The sequence below is a fragment of the Aquarana catesbeiana genome, linkage group LG04, assembly GCF_042186555.1.
Source record: "Aquarana catesbeiana isolate 2022-GZ linkage group LG04, ASM4218655v1, whole genome shotgun sequence".
Taxonomy (NCBI): Eukaryota; Metazoa; Chordata; class Amphibia; order Anura; family Ranidae; genus Aquarana; species Aquarana catesbeiana.
Window position 1 is genome coordinate 673,903,054 of NC_133327.1, and position 15,518 is coordinate 673,918,571.

At 45.2% G+C, this 15,518-nt stretch overlaps 1 long non-coding RNA gene across 1 annotated transcript; it reads left to right on the forward strand.

Moving 5' to 3' along the window:
- The first annotated feature begins 923 nt into the window (after positions 1-923).
- Positions 924-14,224, forward strand: LOC141141624 (uncharacterized). The gene is made up of 3 exons (XR_012244175.1): positions 924-971; positions 6,174-6,302; positions 13,891-14,224. It is a non-coding gene; the product is annotated as an uncharacterized lncRNA (long non-coding RNA).
- The last annotated feature ends 1,294 nt before the right edge of the window (positions 14,225-15,518 follow it).

The following is a 15,518-nucleotide window of genomic DNA, read 5'->3' on the forward strand; positions in this document are numbered from 1 at the left end:
AGTGCCGCCTCGCCGCTGCCCATCCTATCGGTGCCGCTGCCCATCCTATCGGTGCCGCCTCGCCGCTGCCCATCCCATCGGTGCCGCTGCCCATCCCATCGGTGCCGCCTCGCCGCTGCCCATCCCATCGGTGCCGCTGCCCATCCCATCAGTGCCTCGGTGCCGCTGCCCATCCTATCGGTGCCGCTGCCCATCCCATCGGTGCCGCCTCGCCGCTGCCCATCCCATCAGTGCCGCCTCGCCGCTGCCCATCCTATCGGTGCCGCTGCCCATCCTATCGGTGCCGCTGCCCATCCCATCGGTGCCGCCTCGCCGCTGCCCATCCCATCGGTGAAGAATAAAGATTTTATAATTGAAGCTAAGAAAAACGTTTTTGTGTTTTTTCTTTTGTTTTTATTTTTTTTTTTTTTACGTTTTCTGCCTTTTTTTTACTTTGTTTAGCAAAAGATGAAGAAAAACCCAGTGGTAATTTAAAACAACCAAGTGAAAGCTCTATCTGTCTCAAACAAACAAATGATGATGAATATTTTACAAGAGTACAGTTTTGTATGACCGTGCAATTGTCATTCAAATGCGACAGCACTGAAAATTGGTTTGGTCAGGAAGGGGGTGACATGTCTGTTTTATTAAAGTGGTTAATGAGTGATTTTTATTCTCTGTAACCAGATTTCACACAGCTCTTCATATGTGGTGTGAGCAGATCTATATATCAAGTATGTGCTGTGCATTGTCATTGGGCTCTGCTTGAAATACCTTTTTTAAACCATTTTAAACTTCCCAGCCATGAATTTTGGTCACCTTGGATTCGTTCGCTGTGTAGAGTATGTTGTCTTCACTATCTGCATTCATTTCCTCATCAAATAAGCCTGGTTGTGTCTGTACTGTGACAGAAAAATTGATTTTGTTTTTGCTTTTTATTCTCTAGGAGTGAGCGGCCGGTTCTTCGTAACAAAACTACCAACGATTTTCCAGTGAGTTGACAAGTTACTTATTAAAAGGAAAACCATGTTTTTTTTCTTAAGTTTTTCCCTTTTTCGATTACTTTTAGCTGTTACCTGCTATTCAAATTCAGACCCCTGGTTTAAAGCGGAAAGTTTCTGAAGTGAAAATTAAAAGTCAGCAGCTACAAAAACTGTAGCTGATAACTTTTAATAAGCAGCCACTCCCTTGTCCCAGGATCCAGCGGTGTGCTCACCCCAGTCATGTTCCCCCTGTGTCCTCCCTCGCTAGCATCTTCACTGTGGCTTTACAGCTGGGTGCCCAATGCGCATGTGTGTAAGAGGTGCTGCGCTCTGTGACTGGTCCCGAAGTCTTTTGGGACATGTCATGTGTCCCAGAAGACTGAGGGAGGGGGGGAAGGAGAACTTCTGCTTCCGATCGAATTGGTAGTGGAAGTGGGTACTTGTTAAAATTGGGTACCTGCTCCCCCCCCACCCCCCCCCCCCACCCCCCAAAAGCTCCATTTCACAAATATAATAGGATTGAATGAATGAATGATTTGTAAAGCGCTGCAAATGCGAACTGAATCGCCTCAAGGTGCTAGATGTATTCTCTGTAGTCAGCTGCTAGAAACAGGATTGAAAAAAGTAGAAACTTTCTCAAAAATTTGCGGAATTTGTGGGCATAACATGAGGCAGTAAATTATAAAAAGTATATCTTTATTACAAATATTAAACGTAATAATAAACAAACGCCCTTTTACTTGACAAGGGTAACGGGTACCGCATAACGCAAAACGTGGAGGCATGGATCCTTGCAAAAGTAGGTATAATAAGTCTGTAATTCACACAGAAAATGATGTGTATCAATAGATTAGGTCCATGGTTTCCTCCATGTTAGCTTGTCAACGTGTTTTCGCAACATAAATTGCTTCCTCAGGACATACTGGGTAGGTGCCACTTGACCTTGAAAACCAGGTATGAGGTGACACAACATACAACAGACTGGGAGCAGATTCAGTCCATCCACAGTTTAAATTGTAATATTGGAGGCATAAATATCTCCTGGATTACATCCCGCACAGGGGAAGGAAAAGAGGGATCCAACCCCTAGAGCAGCCCTCGAGTGGAAAATGAGGGCTGGCGAGGAGCTGGGCTGCCTGGGAGAGCACAGATGGCGGGCGGGGTTGACCGGGAGCTGTTCTCCCGGTGGAAGAGTGCATGGGGTTAGAGGAGAGCCGCAATCGGTAAAACACGCTGTAACAGATTCGATTGAAACGGTCTCTGCTCTGTTCACTCTCACACAGCCCCGCCTCCTCCTAACCCCGCGGCTGTAATAGGCTGAACGCGGGTCCAATGCTGAGATGCGTTCTGTCTATTACAGGTGTGGGGTTAGGAAGAGGCGGGGCTGTGTGAGAGTGAGCAGAGCGGAGACCGTTTCAATCTAAGCTGTTACAGCGTGTTTTACCGCTCGCGGCTCTCTAACTCCAGTCACAATCCGGTCACCCCTCTCACTTTCTCCGCCCTGGCAAGGCTGCAATGTTGGGCACGGTGAGGCTGCAATGTTGGGCACGGTGAGGCTGCAATGTTGGGCACGGTGAGGCTGCAATGTTGGGCACGGTGAGGCTGCAATGTTGGGCACGGTGAGGCTGCAATTTTGGCAAATTTAGGCTGCAATGTGGGGCACGGTGAGGCTACAATGGGGACAAAGGGAGGCTGCATTGATGGGCACAGGTGAGGCTGTGCTGAGGGGAACTGATAAAGCTGTTGTTAAAATTTTATTTTTGTAACTTAATTCTGCATAAAACATTTAAGTGTCATTTCATGAGATAATTTATGATGGCGTGATTAGGGGCGGGGCAGGGTAAGGATTGGGTGGGGCAACTGGTGGCGAGTAACCCTTGAGACCTGGCTAGTAGCTCAGGATTTGAAATTTTGAGCCCTGCCCTAGAGCATAGTTGGCAAACCCAAAGCCCGCAGGCCAAATCCGGCCCGCCAGGCCTTGTCATGTGGCCCACGCATCGGCCCCTGTCTGCCACCTCTTTTTGTTGCCGCTGTCTATTTTTCTCCCCGGAAGGTCTCCCAGGCAACAAGCTTAAACCTCCTCCATGACGCCAGCAGGGCCGGCTTTGTGTGAGCGCATGCGCGGCCGGCCGTTCGGTTGTCAAGGGAACATCTCCTGCTCTCTCTCCACCTCAGTCCCTCTAGCAGCGCCGGCTGTTTGTGAGCTGAGCGCATGCGCGGTCCTCCCGGCATTGCTGTCGGTGTCCGAGGTTCCTGACAGCTCCGGCGGCTATGTTTTTCTTTTGTCCAGTGGGGTTTTTTGTTTTTGTTTTTGGGGGGTTGGGGCGTGGCTAAGAGGTCAGAACCCAGGAGAAGGGGTGAAAATCAGTTGTTGCACACTGTGCATTGCGCACTCCTGAACCCTGCGCTCCCTACGCAGTGCACTCCTGAACCCTGCGCTCCCTACGCAGTGCACTCCTGAACCCTGCGCTCCCTACGCAGTGCACTCCTGAACCCTGCGCTCCCTACGCAGTGCACTCCTGAACCCTGCGCTCCCTACGCAGTGCACTCCTGAACCCTGCGCTCCCTACGCAGTGCACTCCTGAACCCTGCGCTCCCTACGCAGTGCACTCCTGAACCCTGCGCTCCCTACGCAGTGCACTCCTGAACCCTGCGCTCCCTACGCAGTGCACTCCTGAGCCCTGCGCTCTCTATGCAGTGCAAGAAAACTTTATTGGAGAATGCTCAGACTGAACACTATGGTGGTGTGCAGATACAACCAGCCCTTTGAGGGCAACCACGTTTGACACCCCTGCCCTAGAGCGACCAAGTGAACCAATAATGGTTAAGTAAAATAAATCATTATAAACTCAGTACCAAGGGTAGACAGGTCAGTTAGACGATTCTACTGGAGATTGTCATAAATGGCTCTCAAGCCTGAAGTTGAACCCTTTCATATCCCGCCAAAAGGCCAGTCATTCAGGAGCATCTTTCCGATATTATGTGGGATATGCCTTATCTGGGGACTCGCTAATCTAGCCAGAGCCAACCCTGGTAGGGTAACTGATACCTTAGAGCAACTCAGAAATGGGTGTCCTTGCCAGCTCACTCATCTGTTACCCTAGAGCTCTGGCTATTATTGGTTCCCTTGGTCGCTCTAGGGGTTGGCTCCCCCCTTTTTCTTCCCCTGTGCGGGATGTAATCCAAGAGATATTTATGCCTTCAATATTTCAGTTTGGTCTGTGGATGGCCCGAATCTGCTCCCAGTCTGTTGTATGTTGTGTCACCTCATACCTGGTTTTCAAGGTCAAGTGGCACCTACCCAGAGGAAGCAATTTATGTTGCGAAACGCGTTGACAAGCTAACATGGAGGAGACCATGGACCTAATCTATTGATACACATCATTTTTCTATGTAAATTACAGACTTATACCTACTTTTGCAAGGATCCATGCCTCCTGCGTTATTGGGTACCCGTTACCCTTGTCAAGTAAAGGGTGTTTGTCATTACATGTTTTTTAATATTTTGTAATAAAGATACTTTTATATAATTTACTGCCTCATGTTATGCACACAAAGTCCACAATTTTTTTTTTTTTTAGAAAGTTTCTACTTTTTTCAATCCTTTTTATATATCTATTGGATGTTGGCATGGTGGGGCTCCCCGTTTCTATCCTCTCCATTTCACAAATGAGAGTTGGGGAGGAGGCCTTTAAATGGAACTTCCCCTTTTGGGTGGAGCTCTGCTTTAAGACTTGGTTCACGTCTATGCAGTTTCCCTGCAGTCATGTTTGCTCGGGCACTGCAGCCCATTCATTTGGACTCGTGATTGAACTGGTCGTTTTGTTCCTAAAACCATTCTTGAATGCCTCAGACCAGGCCACTTTCTTCCATTGCACCTTGGCCAATTTGTAGGCACCTTTGGCTGTGGACAGGGGTCATCATTGGCACCCTGACCGGTCTGCAGCTACACAGCCCCCCATACACCACAAACTTCAATGCTCTGTGTGTTCTGAGACCTTTTCTATCAGAACCAGCATTTGACTTTTTCAGCCATTTATGCTCCAGTAGCTCTTCTATTGGATCAGATTAAACAGGCCAGCCTTCCCTCCCCATCAGTGTGACTTGGCCGCCCATGGCCCTGTCACCGGTTCACAGGTTTCCCCTTCCTTTTGGTTGGTCCGGACCAATACAGACTGGGAACCTCCCAAAGAGCTGCAGTTTTGGAGTTTTGCTCTTATCCAGCCATCTAGCCATTACAATTTGGCCCTTGTCAAAGTCATTCAAATCCTTATGCTTGCTCATTATTATTTTTTTTCTGCCAGACACATGAAAATGCACTTAAATATACCATTTATTAAAGAATAGAAAAAACACATATATAAATATGACAATGGGGGGAATAGAATATGCATCCCTCTACATAAAAACAATAGTGTATATACAACAAAATTTGTAATATAAAAGTAGCCTATGGCCAACATGTTTTGCGGTTAATGTATATATCCGCTTCTTCAAGGCTTGTTTGCTTCATTGTTTGCTGTATTTAAACAAAAAATACACTTATAAAAGGTGGATGGCTATAAGGCATTTTTGTTTGTTTTTCTTTCCTTTTTTCTTCTTTTTTTTTTTTTTCTTCGGTGTGTTATACATTCTTTATACATTCTTTATTATGTACAAATTGGTTTTATATGTGTATTTTTTGTTTAAACACAGCAAACTATGAAGCAAACAAGCCTTGAAGCGGATATATACATTAACCGTGAAACATGTTGGCTATTGGCTGCTTTTATGTAACAATTTTGTTTGTGTGTGTATATACACTATATTGTTTTTATGTATAGGGATGTATGTTCTATTCCCTCTATTGTCATATTTATATATGTTTTGTTTTTTTTTTTTTCTTTTTTTTTTTCTATTCTATAATAAATTATATGATATATTTAAGTGTATTTTTATGTGTCTGGAGGTGACCGTTTAACGCCCAATTTTTCACTAAATCCTTTTTTTTCCCATGTTCATTTGCTGACTATTATTATATCCCACCCACTTTCAGGTGTCCTTGTAATGAAATAATCAATGTTAATCACTTTAGCGGTCATAATGTTATGGTTGATCCTGTACATTTTACTGACAACTTTGGGCCTAATAAGTAGAATTTCCTCTTCCCTTTTTTTTTTTTTTTTTTTTTTTTTTTTTTTTTTTTTAAGCATGTTTTGTCTTATTTTTTAGTGCCAAAGATGGAGTGTTCCGATGTTATCATGGCTCCCGAATGGTTGAAGATCTCCACTCCTTCATTGCAGAGAACAAATGGAATGTGATAGAGCCAGTTGCGGGATGGAAGTCGCCTTCCTCTGTCTTGTAAGCCCTGAATATCCTTTGTATTAATGATCTGTAATGAACTTGCAGGGTATTTGTTGACATTATTTTAAATTAAGAAACAGTTTGACAAACAATAGTTTACCCTTCAATCCATCTTATAGGTTACATAGTTACATACATGCAGGTTCTTTTCTTTTATACACCTAGTGACCCATTTCTTGGTAAATACAGTACCTGCACACATCACACACTGCGGGAGGATGTTGCCAGACTGGTGGCCACTGCACTGTGTAAATAACCCCCCAACTCCCTCACCTCCTCTTCCTCTAATGTGATAAGTATGGTGCAAAGTAGTGGAGGTAATTGTATGAGTCCAAAGGTGAGGTGCGCTGTCACTTGTAAACACAGAAGCTGCCATAGGAAGTGAGCAATGCAGAAAACCTCCTTTACCTGCTTCTGTGTTTACAAGTAACCTAGGTGAATGGTGAACATGGGGCCAGTGTCACATGGCGGTACTTTATAACATCGCGTTCCAGCTGAAATAATCTGCGTGTGTGTGTATGTGTGTGTATATATAATGTATGTATGTATGTGTGTGTGTGTATATGTATGTGTGTGTGTGTGTATGTGTGTGTATATATAATGTATGTATGTATGTGTGTGTGTGTATATGTATGTGTGTGTGTGTGTGTGTGTGTGTGTATGTGTGTGTATATATAATGTATGTGTGTGTGTGTGTATGTATGTGTGTGTGTGTGTGTGTGTGTATATATATATATTACACCGGCCACTTTATTATTAGGTACACTGGTTCAATTACTCGGTAACACAAATTGCTAATCGGCCAATCACATGGCAGAAACTCAATGCATTTAGGCCTCTAGACGTGGTGAAGACAACTTACTGAAGTTCAAACTGAGCATCAGAATGGGGAAAAAAGGGGATTTAAGTGACTTTGAATGTGGCATGGTTGTTGGTGACAGACGGGCTGGTCTGAGTATTTCAAAAACTGCTGATCTACTGGGATTTTCACACACAACCATCTCTCGGGTTTACAGAGAATGGTCCGAAAAAGAGAAAATATCCAGTGAGCGGCAGTTGTGTGGAGGAAAATGCCTGTTGAGGTCAGAGGAGAATGGGCAGACTAGTTCCAGATGATAGAAAGGCAACAGTGACTCAAATAACCACTTGTTACACCCAAGGTATGCAGAATACTATCTCTGAACACACAACACATCGAACCTTGAAGCAGATGGGCTACAGGAGCAGAAGACCACACCGGGTGCCACTCCTGTCAGCTAAGAACAGGAAACTGAGCCTACAATTCGCACAGGATCACCAAAATTGGACAATAAAAGACTGGAAAAAAACGTTGCCTGGTCTGATGAGTCTGGATTTCAGCTGAGACATTCAGATGGTGGGGTCAGAATTTGGTGTAAACAACATGAAAGCATGGATCCATCCTGCCTTGTATCACCGGTTCAGGCTGGTGGTGGGGGTGTAATGGTGTGGGGGATATTTTCTTGGCACACTTTGGGCCCCTTAGTACCAATTGGGCATTGTGTAAAGACCACAACTTACCTGACTATTGTTTTAGACCATGTCCATCCCTTTATGACTACAGTGTCCCCATCTTCTGATGGCTCCTTCCAGCAGGATAATGCACCATGTCACAAAGCTCCAATCATCTCACCACTGGACAATGAGGTCCCTGTACTCCAATGGCCTCCACACTCACCACATCTCATCCAATAGAGGACCTTTGGGATGTGGTGGAAGGGGAGATTCATATGATGGATGTGCAGCCAACAAATCTGCAGCAACTGTGTGATGCTATCGTGTCACTATGGAGCAAAATCTCAGAGAGAGAGAGAGAGAATGAGAGTCTGGTCTGGAGATATCGCTGTGATTTCAGTTCTCAGGACGCCCTTTTCTTTTCTTTTTTTGATGATTTTGTTAAAGAGGAAATAAAAAGCTGCCTGAAATAAAGGCAGGAAATGCCCCGGAGAGCAGTCAGTGCCAACCGCTTCCGGTTTCATACACAACTACCGATATATATATATTTCCTTAATTCTCTTATCACGTCCTCTATTAATACATATCAGTGGCATTCTACCCTTGTGTTGTGTTATAAAATGGCATTGCCTATAGGAATTTACATTTTACCCATCTTTCTAAAACGGCGTATATTACATTTCTTTTCCTCTGCCAGTTTTGGTAACAAAGGTATTTAACCCCTTCCCGCCGACCGAACGCATATATGCGTCCTCGGCTTTCCAGGGTTATACTGGGATGATGCCCGCAGCTGCAGGCATCATCCCGGTACCGTTGTTTTCAGCGGGCGATCGGCTACCCGAATATAACAACCGATGCGGCTAAAAGCCGCTCGGTTGTTATACCGGAGGAGCGGGAGGGGACATCCCCCCCCTCCCGCCGCTGTTACCGGGCCTCCCGTGCGATCGGGAGTCCCGGTGTCCGGTCCGCTGCCTTCGGCGGCTGGGGGCGGACTGGAACGAAGCTGCGAGCGGCTTCGTTCCAGCCTTCTTCTTGTAAATGCGGAAGCGACGTCATGACGTCACTTCCCGTTTACTCGGCTGCCAATGGCGCCGAATTTAAAAAAGTACACAGTATTCAGAATCGCCGTTTTCGGCGATCTGAATACTTTGAAGTGTAAAGGAGGGATGGGGGGTCTTTTAGACCCCTGATCCCTCCATAAAGAGTACCTGTCACCACATATTACTGTCACAAGGGATGTTTACATTGCTTGTGACAGCAATAAAAGTAAAAAAAAAAAAAAAAAAATTTAAACACAATTTATAAAGTACAAAAATAAATAAATTAAATAAAAAAAAAAAAAAAAAAAATTTTTTAAAGTGCCCCTGTCCCCGCGAGCTCGCGCAGCGAAGAAAACGCATACGGAAGTCGCGCCCGCATATGTAAACGGTGTTCAAACCACACATGTGAGGTATCGCCGCGATCGTCAGAGCGAGAGCAATAATTCTAGCCCTAGACCTCCTCTGTAGCTCAAACCTGGTAACCGTAAAATTTTTTTAAAGCGTCGCCTATGGAAATTCAAAGGTACCGTAGTTCGTCGCCATTCCACGAGTGCGTGCAATTATAAAGGGTGACATGTTTGGTATCTATTTACTCGGCGTAACATCATCTTTCACATTATACAAAAAAATTGGGGTAACTTTACTGTTTGGATTTTTTAAAATTCATGAAAGTGTCACTTTTCCAAAAATTTGCGTTTAAAACACCGCTGCACAAATACCGTGTGATAAAAAATATTGCAACAATCGTCATTTTATTCTCTAGATTCTTTGCTAAAAAAATATATATAATGTTTGGGGGTTCTAAGTAATTTTCTAGCAAAAAATATGGATTTCAACTTGTAAACACCAAATTTCAAAAATAGGCTTAGTCATGAAAGGGTTAAAGCAGATTTCCGCCTGCAAAAAAAAAAAAATTTAAGGCAGCAGCTACAAATACTGCAGCTGCTGACTTTTAAAAAAAAATAAGGACACTTATCTGTCCAGGGCTCCCACAATGTCCACACCCAAAGCCGATCTATCCCTCGGCTCCGGGTGGAGGCGCCAGCCTCTTTAAAGTGGAGTTCCACCTAAAAATGGAACTTCCACTTTTTGGAATCCCCCCCCCCCCCCTCCAGTGTCACATTTGGCACCTCTCAGGGGGGAGGAGAGAGCAGATACCTGTCCAATACAGGTATTTCCTCCCACTTCCTGGCATAGATCACCGCGGTGACCTACGCCACTTCCGGCGCCTACTCTGTCCTCCCCCTGCTGTCTTCTGGGAGATACACAGGTCCCGGGAGACAGCAGGGACCAGTGAGGACGCGCATCGCGACACACGCATGCACAGTAGGGAACCAGGAAGTGAAGCTGTGCGGCTTCACTTCCTGATTTCCTTACCGAAGATGGCGGCAGCAGCCGAGAGCCGACGGACAGATTGGCTTCGGCTGCCGACATTGCGGGCTCCCTGGACAGGTGAGTGTCCATATATAAAAAAAGTCAGCAGCTGCAGTATTTGAAGCTGCTGGCTTTGAATTTTTTTTTTTTTTCGGCGCTTTAAGTAAGGGAATCAGGAAGTGAAGCCTTACGGCTTCACAGCCTGTTTCTCCACTGCGCATGTGCGAGTCGCGCTGCACGTTCTGACTGGTCCCTGCTGTCTTCTGGGACCTGTGTGTCTCCCAGAAGACAGCACGGGGGAGGGGGGGAGGGGGGCCGGACGTGGTGTAGATTGACGCAGATACTGCGGCGTTCTATGCCCAGAAGTGGGAGCAAATACCTGGATAAGTTAGCCATATGTGATCACTCTCACTCAACAGAAATGGATTGACTTCTGTTGGAACGGGTTTGCTGGAGGAATGCAATGTCCCAGCAAGGAGATTGATTGTGTGGATAGAAGAATCGGGCAAAAAAAATTAAAAAATTTGCTTACTGGCTGATCAAAACGGAGTAATCCAAAGGCAGCTTAAAGCGGAACTTCAGTCATTTTTTTCTTTTTTCCATCTATTAAATCTTCTGCCCACAGTTAAAATGGCTGCAGCCAGACTCAGTGGAGGGAGATTTTTACAGCATATTTTGGCAAGTACAGAATCGCAGTGTGTATATATAAAATAATATGCAAAGTGGAGGGAAGCTTCAGAATGGCAAAGATGTTTTTATTACAATTTATGTGAGTAGACTGCAGTTCCTCTTTAAAAAAGTGCAGGATATGAAAAAAACAAACGCACATACTTGCCTAGAAGGATGCTGCATCTGTCCCCCGCCGCCTCTACACAGAGAACTGAGCGATCAAGAACCCCTGATCACTCAGTTCTCGGTCTTCAGTGAGCTGGTGCCTGTCAGTCACCGGCTCTCTGCCCTGCCTCTCCAGCACTTACTGGAGTGTTGGGGTGTGGAGGGGGGCGGGAGCGGCTGGCTCAGGCTCTAGCGGCATGCTGAAAGGCTGAGCCATCTGCCGGTCAGGCATCTGGGTGAATCCAGACATTAATGTCGGGATCTCTGAGCTGGCAGCGGGGCTTTAGCCTGCTGTTTGGAATGCAGAACAGAGTGCAGTCCTGTGATGCGCAGGAGAAATAGGGGCAAAAGATATTTGGCCCTGCTTCTCCTTTTTTAAGATACTGGCCCCAAGGCTCATGAAGTCAGTCTTGCTGTTTTGCACATTAGACTTGGATGAGTGTATACCTTGTACTGGCTTTTTACCTTTTTTGAGCCACTAAAAATAAATGAGAAAATGTTTCCTTCTGCCTGCAGCAGACTGATGGCCTAATTCTCCCAAGATGCTCCTCTCATGCCTAGGCACAGTCATTTGACTGGAGCTCAGGGCCTACTTTTTAAGTATACCCTTTAAAGAGAACCTGTCATCTCAATAAAGAGAATAAAAAAAACTGCCACAGGTGCCTGCTTGTATCTGTAGTAGTTTTCTCTTGTCACAGCTGAAGGTATTTGTTGGAGGATTGCCGGACCCCAGAGTGGGCCGAAATGCAGCAGTCAGTATGGATTATTATTTTTCACCAAACTGTAATAAAAAAAGCGACCGCATTTCTGGGGCTCAAAACTCCCCCCCCCCCCCCCCCCCCCCCCCCTCCAAGACTTGTACTGCACAATTGTAAAGCAATATGGATATGTGATGCTTTCTCTAGACTAATGATTGCTAGTATGGTGACCCGCATATCTGATTTCCGTTTCAAAAGTTTGAACTTGCTTCCAGCGCACAAGCCCTGATGAAGGGGGAGATTTGAGCTCCTGAAAGGAGTTGGGTTTTTTCATTACTGTTTGGTAACAATTTGAATCCTTACTGGACTGAATCAAGCTTGGTGGTGCTCTCATCAGTCTAATGCAGAGTTCTCCAAGATTTCTAAACAAAGGGCCAGTTTACTGTCCTTCAGACTTTAGGGGAGCGGATTGTGGCCAGCGGAAATGGAAATTTTCCTGGTATCAGTGGGAGTAAACCTTGCCTCGTTTTGGTATTATTGGGGGGAATAGTGCCCCATCATTGACATTTTTTGAGAGGAATAGTGCCCCATCATTGTGAGGAATAGTACCCCATCATTGGTATTATTGGGAGGAATAGTGCCCCTTCATTGGCATTATTGGGAGGAATAGTTCCCCATTATTGGGAGGAATAGTGCCCCATCATTGACATTATTGGGAGGAATAGTTCCCTATTATTGAGAGGAATAGTGCCCCATCATTGACACTATTGGGAGGAATATTGCCCCATTATTGGGTGGAATAGTTCCCTATCATTGGCATTTTTGGGAGGAATAGTACCCCATCATTAACATTATTGGGAGGAATAGTGCCCCTTCATTGGCATTATTGGGAGGAATAGTTCCCCATTATTGGGAGGAATAGTGCCCCATCATTGGCATCATTGGGAGGAATAGTGCCTCATAATTGACATTATTGGGAGGAATAGTGCCCCTTCTTTGGCATTATTGGGAGGAATAGTGCCCCTTCATTTGCATTATTGGGAGGAATAGTGCCCCTTCTTTGGCATTATTGGGAGGAATAGTGCCCCTTCATTTGCATTATTGGGAGGAATAGTGCCCCTTCATTTGCATTATTGGGAGGAATAGTGCCCCATCATTGCATTATTGGGAGGAATAGTGCCCCATCATTGGCATCATTGGGAGGAATAGTACCCCCATCATTGACATTATTGGGAGGAATAGTGCCCCTTCATTGGCATTATTGGGAGGAATAGTGCCCCTTCATTGGCATTATTGGGAGGAATAGTGCCCCTTCATTGACATTATTGGGAGGAATAGTGCCCCTTCTTTGGCATTATTGGGAGGAATAGTGCCCCATCATTGGCATTATTGGGAGGAATAGTGCCCCTTCTTTGGCATTATTGGGAGGAATAGTGCCCCTTCTTTGGCATTATTGGGAGGAATAGTACCCCATCATTGGCATTATTGGGAGGAATAGTGCCCTTTCTTTGGCATTATTGGGAGGAATAGTGCCCCATCATTGACATTATTGGGAGGAATAGTGCCCCTTCATTGGCATTATTGGGATGAGTAGTGCCCCATCATTGGTATCATTGTGAGGAATAGTTCCCCATTGTTGTTGTCAGTTTGTAGAATAGTGGCTCATATCAGTGGGCGGAGTAGTGCCCAAAGGGCCGCGGTTTGGAGACCACTGGTCTAATGCTTGGCGGATGCAGTAGCTAAATTTTAAAATATGCCCACCCCTTCCCATCCCCCACACATTCCTATTGGCAATTGAGGTAGCCAGTCATAGTAATGGGCTAATAGGAATGTGTTGGGGGTGGGGTTTAGTGGCAAGCGCTGGCATTACCCAGAAGTGTCAGAATGACGACCTTCAGCTTGGAGGTCCAGCTAGAATTATTTGGAGGTCAACAATGTCGGTCTTCATAGTTCTCTCAGTACTGGATTTATTACTTTCAGATTGTACTGCATGTCCTCCCTTTTTCCCCCTATCCCTTATATATTTATTTGTTTATTTTTTTCCTTTCTCCCTTTTTTTTTTTTTTTTTTTTTTTTTTTCCTTTTTTCTTTTTATTTATTTTTTTCCCTCTCCCTTTTTCCCCTTCTGCATTACTTTGAATAAAACTAAATTTTGTTCACTTTTAGGATGGCTGGAATGTCGGGACTGTTTTATCTCTCTGGATGGATCCGGGTAAGAACTACAACCAGATAGCTGTGCAATGTGTTTTCTGTATTAGTACCAATTTATAGTAGACCTAAGGCCTGGTTCACACCAATGCGGCTTTGAAATCGCACTACTTCAGCACGAATTCAAAGCCGCAAATCAGTGCGAATTGGACCTTTCGATTCACTGTGACTTTTGACCGAATTTAACAGAAGTCAATGCAAGTTGCAAAACGAAATTGCAATAAAAAGTAGTGCAGGAACCTTTTTCAAAGCCGCTGCGACTTGAGTCACGATTTGAACAATTCCATTGCTGGCAGTGGGGTGCGACTTATGCGATTTGAACTGTCAAATCGCACTGGTGTGAACCGGGGCTAAGGGCTCATTCATAAGGAGGTGTCCGAAATTCATCCACATAACATGCAGTATCTTGCTGCCAGAAAGATCCTCTGTGTTTGCTGTATGCATTTAAAGTGGTGTTCCGGACAAAATTATACTTTTTAAATAAAAATACCCCTATAATACACAAGCTTAATGTATTCTAGTAAAGTTAGTCTGTAAACTAAGGTCTGTTTTGTTAGTTTATAGCAGTAGTTTGTTATTTTATAAACTTACAGCAGGCCGTGGCCATCTTAAGTCTGGGCATCTGAAGCCAGACTGTATTTCTTCCTGGATCTCATCCTTGCAGATCTCGCACATGCTCAGTGCAGCACAAGCAGTGCAATAGGTTTTAGGTCAGGTTTCCATAGCAACGGCAGTGTCAGAGGAAGTTGCCGCCCCTTCCCAGAAGGCATTGCAAACAGGAAATGATGCGATGGGCCGCAGCCAGGGAGGAGGAAGTGAAAAATGAATACAGCAGATATACAGTAGGTGCTGAGAAAAAAAATAAAAAAAATATCCAATTCGTTTACAGTGCACAGTTTAGTGAGGGATGCTGAAGAGTTGTAAAAGTGGGTGGAACTCCACTTTAATGTTTCTGCAACGTTTGCATGTGTGCAGCGTCCGGTGTACAGGGACTCTATTGGTGGCCGCCATTGCCAGGGCCGACATGTGAATAATACATATACAGCAGTGTCTGTGCTGTTGATTGCACACCGTCTGTGTGAATGAATCAATGCCTTCTGCTTTAGAATGACCTCTGAGAATCATTCATAAATCCCAAAACAACCGCCCCTGTCAGTGCTACCGGTAGGAGAGGCCCTCGGGGGTGCAAATCCACAGGGGACCTCCAAATAGGATCCCCTTCTCTCTCGTCCATACAAAGCAGATATCGCCTCTGGACTTCTTCACACCGCACACTAGATCGGCCTCGCTGCCCACTGCAGTCAGGGGGAAACCAATACTGAAACAAAGGAAAAAGGTGCACCGGCCTCTTGCAATACCATAAAAACTCTCACACAGTGCATATAGCAAAACGTGTCCATCCGCAGGGGCACAGCTGATGGGTTTCAAGGGCAAAGCCCTCTTCATCAGGGAAAGCCGTCAGCTGCGCCCCCCCTGGATGGAAATGTTTCCCTCGATGGGGCCAGTTTTGAAATATGCATTATGTTGCATACCTTTTGTGAGTACACTGGTATTGGTTTTATTTAATAGAGATTTTATAGTATTGC